General features: G+C 43.0%; 1 pseudogene; it reads left to right on the top strand.

Moving 5' to 3' along the window:
- Positions 1-6,858: 6,858 nt before the first annotated feature.
- On the top strand, positions 6,859-7,680 carry LOC123606851 (annotated as a pseudogene).
- Positions 7,681-7,956: the final 276 nt, after the last annotated feature.

Raw genomic sequence — 7,956 nt, 5'->3', positions numbered from 1 at the left:
CCTGGCTCGTGAGCGTCTTTATTTCCTGTGCTTCCTGCCTCTCCTCACTGACCCTCACCTTTTCCTTCTCTCGTGTTGTCCCCCTACCAATCTCTCCTCTTCCGAACCATTGCAGTTAAAAAAAAAAAAAAAAAAAAAAAAAAAAAAAAAGATGAACAAACAAAATCAACAACTATTTTTGGATCCTTCAGAGAATGGATTTCCCAGGGCCCACCATCACCCTGAGACTTGGAAGACAGGCAACTTCCTTGCCAGGAGCACAAGCTCACAGCTGGAGCCAGCACCAGAGGGATTACTTCAACTGTAAGTGGCACATTCCTAGGGGTGAGAGTTCAGAGTCCTGAGATAGGGGTGGGGAGGAATTTTAGGGGAACCCTACACTTCCATTAATGTCCGGGAGCCTTATCAGATTCTCAGGGTGAAGCCTGGAGAAAAGTCCCCTCACGCTTCAGCAAGTAAGGGTGGTGGGTGGGGAACGTGGCTTCTAGGAAATAAATCTTTCTGAAAAAGATGCTGGAATTTAAGAACCTTGAAATTGAAAAGCATGCAGTTCAGCACACCATCAGTGATGAGTTATTGCATGGTGAGCACGGTGCTTTGTGCTGGGGATCGGGGTTGAATTAGACCGACTCATTCTCCAGGAGTTCATGGTCTAGTGGAAATGCACATGTGCATACATTTATGCCAGAGATTGATAGTTGGTGTCTCTCATGTCTTATCTCTGCTTCTTCTATAGTAATAGAACTCTCCTTGCTAGCTCAGTACATGTTTCCCAGGATAAATATTATGCTTCCTAGCCTCCCTTGCAAGGTGCGTGTGGTCATACAATAAAGTACTGGTCAAAGGGATATAGTGAAAGTTTTACAAGCAACTTCCTGACAAGTGTCCTTGAATTGAGCAGATGTCCAAGACCTCTACCCCATAACTGTATATATGACCTTATTTGGAGGGAGGGTTTTTGCAGACATAATGAAGTTAAGGATCTGGAGGTGAGATGATCCGGTATATGAAGGCCAGAAGCTTTCCCTCTCCCCTTTTCTCTTTCTCCTGTCTGGACCAATGTAGACATCCTAGAGAATAAGGGGGAAATTTCCACCACGAGCCTGGGTTCCTGATGATTCTGGAGTTGCCATAGCAGCCTACATTTCTATAAACGGAGATAAATAGATTTCTAATTTGGTTAAACCTTTGTTATTTCTGGATTTCTGTCTCTTGCCTTTTTTACTAACAAATAAACCAACTAGCCACAATAAATGTATTTCTTTTTTAGGCCTGTCATAAATATTCAAAATAAGAAACAACATATTTTGCAAGTTCTATTTTACTTAAAATACACACTCCATAAAGTGTTCAGAAAGGCCCTGTGTGATTTGACCCCTGTCTACTTCTCCAATCTACTCTGAGGCATTTTTCTCTAGCGTGACACATGGTATACTTAAGCCTTATGTATGCATCCTTTCATTCCACAAAACAAAATTGCCCCAGATGCTGGGCATACAGCAACAAAAACCAGCCCAAACACCTGTCCTTAAAGCCAGTTTTCTCCATTCCACTTTCCAGGCCATTTATTTTCTAGCTCCTAGACTTGGCCCATAGTGTTACCTCAGTCTGGAGCAGTACTGTCCACTAGACCTTTGTCCGGTGATGGGAATGTTCTCTGTCTGCACTGTCAAACTTGGTCATCTCTAGCCACGTGTGGCAAAGGAGTACTTCAGAGGCGGTTCGTTCACGTGTAAATAGCCGCGTGGGGCCTGCAGCTGCCGGCATGGACAGTACGGATCTTGTTCACTCTGCTCCCTACTAGAAATGGCTGAGTCCTCGAGGCGATTTTAGGGGATGGTCACAAATTCTACAATTGAGACGTGGAGCCTATGTTGCCTCTCCTCTGATCTGGGTGATTGCAGTGTGACTTCCCAGGCCAGGCAAGGAAAGCCTCTGCCCTGGTCTCCTGAAGGTTGTGTTCTTGGGTCCCTTGCCTTCAGGAAGCTCTGTCTCAGAACCTTGCTGCCACACTGTGAGGACCCAAGGCCACATAAAGAGGCCACCTGTGGCTGCTGCATCCTTGAGTCATCCCAGCCTAGGCACCTGTCCTAGTTTCCTGTGGCCGTCGTAATAACATGACCACAGACTTGGTGGTTTGAAGCAACAGAAAGTCATTGTCTGGCAATTCTGAAGTCTGCCACAAGTCTGAAAGCAAGGGGTCGGCTGGTGTTGCCCCCCCATTCTGGCGTCTCTGAGGGAGGACCTGACCCGCTCCTCTCTCCAAGTTTCTAGTGGTAGCCAGCCATCCTTGCCACTCGTGGGCTTGTACATGCATCCCTGTAGTCTCTGCCTCCTCCTTCATTTTCCCTTCTCCCCTGTGCTCCTGCTATTCTCCACTCTCTGCTGTCTCTTAGGAGGACCCTGGTTATTGGCTTTAGGGCCCACCCTAAAGCCAGAGGGATCTCATCTTGAGATCCCTGACTTGATCACACCTACAGAGATCCATTTTCCAAATCAGGTCCTATTCACAGGTAGTGACACTAGAACTTGGGCATCTATGTCTTTGGAACCACCATCCAGCCCAATGCGGCACCAGCCATGTGCATGAGGCAGCCCAGAGATGATGCTAGTCCCTGGCTATTGGAATTGCTCCCAGGCATTCCCATTTTCCCAGTTAAGACCCTACAAGTTGAGCAGAAATAAGCTGTTACCACCATGCCCTGTTTGAAATCCTAACCTATTTTTGAGCACAAAAGAGTCTTCTGTGCCACTAGGTATGGGGTGGTTTGTCATGCAGGTACAGATGCCTGGAAATTCCTGTTCATAACTTTTAAGTCCCAGATCAAATAATATCTCTCCAACGAGTCTTCCTTAGATACCTCAGATACTAAAGAGAGAATCTCCTTAGATACCACAGTCTAAATGATATTCTCCTCTATTTACTTTTCCTATATGGCCATTATCACAATTTTTAATTACAAGTGTTTTTCTTTTGTATTTTATTCATTTATTTATTTATTCTCAAGTTTGTTAACATACAGTGTAGTCTTCGCTTCAGGAGAAGAACCCAGTGATTCGTCACTGAAATACAACACCCAGTGCTCATCCCAAGAGTCCTCCTTAATGCCCATCACCCATTTTTCCCCACAACCATCAACCCTCAATTTGTTCTCTGTATTTAAGAGTCTCTTATGGTTTACCGCCCTCTCTGTTTTCATCCTATTTTTCATTCCCTTCTCCTATGATCATCTGTTAAGTTTCTCAGTTTCCACATATGAGTGAAGTCATGTGCTATCTTTCTTCAGTGTGCAGGTTCCTCAAAAAATTAAAAATAGAACTACCCTGTGACCCAGCAATTGCACTACTAGGAATTTATCCAAAGAATATAGGAATGCTGATTTGAAGGGGCACATGCACCCCAATGTTTACAGCAGCACTATCAACAATAGCCAAATTACAGAAAGAGCCCAAATGTCCATCAACTGACGAATGGATAAAAAGGATGTGGTATATATCCACAATGGATACTACTCGGCCATGAAAAAGAATGAAATCTTGCCATTTGCAACTACGTGGATGGAACTGGAGGATGTTATGCCAAGTGTTTTTCTTTTTCAAACCTATGTCTCCCCCCACTAGACTTAAGTTCCAAAAGGCCAGGGACCAAGGTGTTTCATTCAGCACTCTGTTCTGTGTGTGTACCAGGTACACAGTAAACACCTAGTAAATAGGTGCTGAATGACTAAAATTCTGAGTTTTCTGTGGCTGAACCTACAATTGCTGTTTGTCATCTGAACTGACGTAACTCTTAGAAACAGTGTTTATTTTGCCCTTTTGCTCTCAGCAGACTAAATAAGCCAGAATGTAGCAACTGGAAAGCAAAATGTTCACTTTCTAAGAGTCAAACGATAATTCTTGCTGTTTCAGTTCTTTGCATTTGAGTAATTGCTGTGGTTTTTAATTGTGGTGAAAACAAATGAACACAAAAAGCAGAGCTGGTCAGGTAGCCAAGCTGTAAGAAAACCTCTTCAATTTTTTTAAGAGCATCTGTAAGTTCAGAGAATCAACCTTAAATTGTCCTTGTATGTAAGAATCTCATGAAACATCCTTTCATGAAATGGAATCTTAATGACAAGCCAAAATGCATAGATGCTTCCAGACATCTTAGCCATTAACCAACTTGTTCTAGAAAATCCACTGGTGCAAATTCTGCTATTATTTTTCTTGGAACAGAAACAAAAATAGGACTTGAATGAAAAGGCAGAACACGCTATCTATAACACCAGGTCAGATAAAACTTAGGACCAGCTGTAACAGCTGCGTTGACCAGTTATGACAGGGACAGCCTGTGAAGTGGAAACTTTGAATATCTAGCCCTTTACAGAGAAAGTTTGTTGATCTTTGATAACTATTAAAGGAGCAGGTGACTCACCAGGCTATTTTAATCGTATATCTTATTTAAGTATTTACAGTATTTCTGAGAACTATATGACTCCCTACACTTTGATTCCCTCTTTATCAAGCCACCTTCTGAATGCAGACTTCTTGAGTTTGTTTCTCTATTAAGGAGAGAATGTGTCGACTTGTTCATGTGAATTTCCAATCAGCCTTCACGATTCTGTTTCTCACTAAATTGGCCCTCTGGTGCAGTCCCTTATAAATTTACACTGGGTGGGGGCACCTGGGTGACTCGATCAGTTAAGTGTCTGACTCTTGGTTTCCGCTCAGATCACGATCCCACGGTTTTGTGGGTTTGAGCCCTGTGTCAGACTCTGTCCTGACAGTGAGGAACTTGCTTGAGATTTTCTCTCTCTCTCTCTCTCTCTCTCTCTCTCTCTCTCCCCCTCTCCCTCTCCCTCTCCCTCTCCTCCCCCCCCCCCACCTCTTTCCCACTCATGGTGTCTTTGTCTCTCTCAAAACTAAATAAACTTAAAAAAATAAATTAAAAATAAATTCACAGTGGGAGCTCCAGTTGTCCAGGGCTCTAGCTTTCCTGGCCGGATATTAGGGCTGGAAGACCACACTTTGGCCCTGAGCTGACCCCACCCCACTGGGGTGACCTGACCACCTGCCACAGTCCCACGTCCTTGGGGGAGCAGCCAAGAAGTTGTGCCAGGAATGGGTCTAGTGTTTGTGTATTTTTGTTTCTGGGCCTCTTACCCTTTTATTATTATTTTTACTTATCAAAGTAATAAATGAAAAGTTTTTAAAAATTAAACAGAAGTACTGGGTTAAAACAAAAACTGACAGTCACTCCCCGAGGCCCTTGGGATCTCCAATACCCACTACCCAGAGCAACCATTTTTATTTTTTATTTATTTTTTTAATATGAAATTTATTGTCAAATTGGTTTCCATACAACACCCAGTGCTCATCCCAACAGGTGCCCTCCCCTCCCTCCCACTCCCCATCAACCCTCAGTTTGTTCTCAGTTTTTAAGAGTCTCTTATGCTTTGGCTCCCTCCCTCTCTAACCTCTTTTTTTTTTTCTTTCCCTCCCCCATGGTATTCTGTTAAGTTTCTCAGGATCCACGTAAGAGTGAAAACATATGGTATCTGTCTTTCTCTGTATGACTTATTTCACTCAGCATAACACTCTCTACCTAGTTCCATCCACGTTGTAGAGCAACCATTTTTAAATCTTTGCAGTGTTTTGTATTTGCCTTCGTAATTCTAAATAACACACTAAACAAAAAGTCTTAGCAATACAGTCACATCAAGTCAATAGTCAGGTCCCCTTGTCTGCTTTTCTGCATATGCCCTTGCCATTGTCCTGCTCAGGCCTATGCTATTTGTCCTCTGGGCTGGCTACACAGCTGTAACCGTGGAATTTCCCTCCAGAACGTTCCAGGGGCTTCCCACAATCTCTTGTTGGAAATGCTTCATTTTCTGGACCCTGTATCTTCCCCTGGGTTTTCACTGTGATTGATGGAGTACATCCTTCTGTTCCTTCGTGAGAATGAATGTATAGAAAGTCAAATTTCTGTTGCCTTGCCTGTTTGAAAATATTTTTATTAGGCCCTTAAATTCACTTGATAATTGGTCAGGGTATGAATCTCCCGATGGCCGTCACGTCCTCTTAGAAGTCATAGGCACTAGCCCATTACCCTCTCATCTCTTGTGTCTCTGTGCCACTCTAATATCTAACCACTTGTCTGCTTTTGAGAGCATCTCATTTGTTGAGGCGTCCTGATATTTTGTCATATTTACCTGGTAAGGATCCTTTTTCTTTTTTTTAATCCATTGAGTTGGTCAGTCACTGGTTCTTTTAAATCTAGAGGTTCACACTGCTATTTGGGAAATTTTCTGTTCTTTTTTCTGTAATTTCCTGTCCTCCATTTTTTTTTCTATGCTCTTTTTCTAAAGATCCTTTCAATTGACAATTTGGAGTCTCTTGATCAGTCCTGTAATGATTTTGTCTCTTCTCTTGTATTTTCTTTCTCCTTGTCGTTTTGTTCAACTGCCTAAAAAACTTCCTCAGTTGTACCTTTCATACTTTCTGCTGAAATTTTAGCTCCTGCTAGCATATTTTTAATTTCAAAACTTTCTTATTCCCTGAATTAGAAAAAATTTTCACAGCATTCTCTGATTTCAGTGATGTGGTATCTTCCTGGGTTCCTTTTAGGGTTTTAATTATAAATTCTTAAAATACTTTGTTCTTTGGAGTGGCCCAGTCGGTTAAGCATCTGACTTCGGCTCAGGTCATGATCTCACGGGTTTGTAAGTTTGAGTCCCACGTTGAGCTCTGTGCTAACAGCTGAGAGCCTGGAGCCTGCTTTGGATTCTGTGTCTCCTTCTGTCTCTGCCCCTCCCCCCCCCCAAAAAAAAATAAAATAAACATTAAAAAAATACTTTGATCTTGGCATTATCTGTTTTCTTTGGTCTCTCTTCCTCTTTTAGTGTCGGTGCTTCTTACTGAGGACTCCCTCAATCAGGTAATCTGCTGCCAGAAACTGAAATTTAAGAGTGGGGCATTTGCTCTCTTTTCTGGTTATTGTGGCTTTCCACAGCATGAGCAGCAAAGTCTCCCAAGACACCCTGTGGGAGGTGGTGCTGGGGGTCCTGCGTGGGAACTACTGTGAGCGCTGAATTGTCGGGAGATGGCGGAGCTGCAGGTCAGCCTGAAGAGCTGTGACACTCAGAAGGACGAACACTTCTGGGGCACCATCAGGCTTGGGTCCACTCCCACCCCAAACTCTCCATACGTATTCTGAGGGGACCAGCAGCATTGTGATGAGGCCAAGGGGGTGGATATTCCCCACATGGACACTGAGGCACTAAAGAAACTCAACAAAAATAAGAAATTGATCAAGAAGCTAGCCAAGAAATATGATGCCTTATTTTTTGCTTCAGCATCTCTCTTGAAGCAGCTCTCATGAACCCTGGGCCCAGGCCTTTAAAAGGCGGGCAAGTTCCCTTTCTGACTGACCCACAATGAGAATATGGTGGCCACAGTGGATGAAGTGGAGTCTGTAATGACATTCCAGATGAAGAAGGTGCTCTGTCTGGTAGTGGCCGTTGACCGTGTAAAGATGACAGATAATGAAGTTGTGTACAGCATCCACTTAGCTGTCATCTCCTCATGTAATTTCTCAAGAAGAATTGGCAGGATGTCCAGGCTTTATATATGAAGAACACCACGGGCAAGCCCTAGTGTCTGTACTGAGGCACAGCTTAATAAACGCTAGTGCTAAAAGAAAAGAAAGGAAAGGAAAGAAAAGAAAGAAGGAAAGGAAAGGAAAGAAAAGAAAAAAGAAAGGAAAGAGAAGAAAAAAGAAAGAGAAAAGAAAAGAAAAAAGAAAAGAAAAGAAAAAGAGCAGGATACTTACTTGTGCTCCTATTGATAAGATAATCCGGAAGTATCTTCCCACCATAAACAGCTAGAAAACTGGAAACCATATAGGAAAAAACAGTTTTCAGACTTGGACAACACGTAGCACAAAACTGAGAAAAGGAGAAAAATGAGGTGAGTCTT

The sequence above is a fragment of the Leopardus geoffroyi genome, chromosome A1 (assembly GCF_018350155.1).
Source record: "Leopardus geoffroyi isolate Oge1 chromosome A1, O.geoffroyi_Oge1_pat1.0, whole genome shotgun sequence".
In the NCBI taxonomy this organism is placed as follows: Eukaryota; Metazoa; Chordata; class Mammalia; order Carnivora; family Felidae; genus Leopardus; species Leopardus geoffroyi.
Note: the sequence above shows the minus strand (reverse complement) of the source record. Positions and strands in the feature narration are given on the sequence as shown.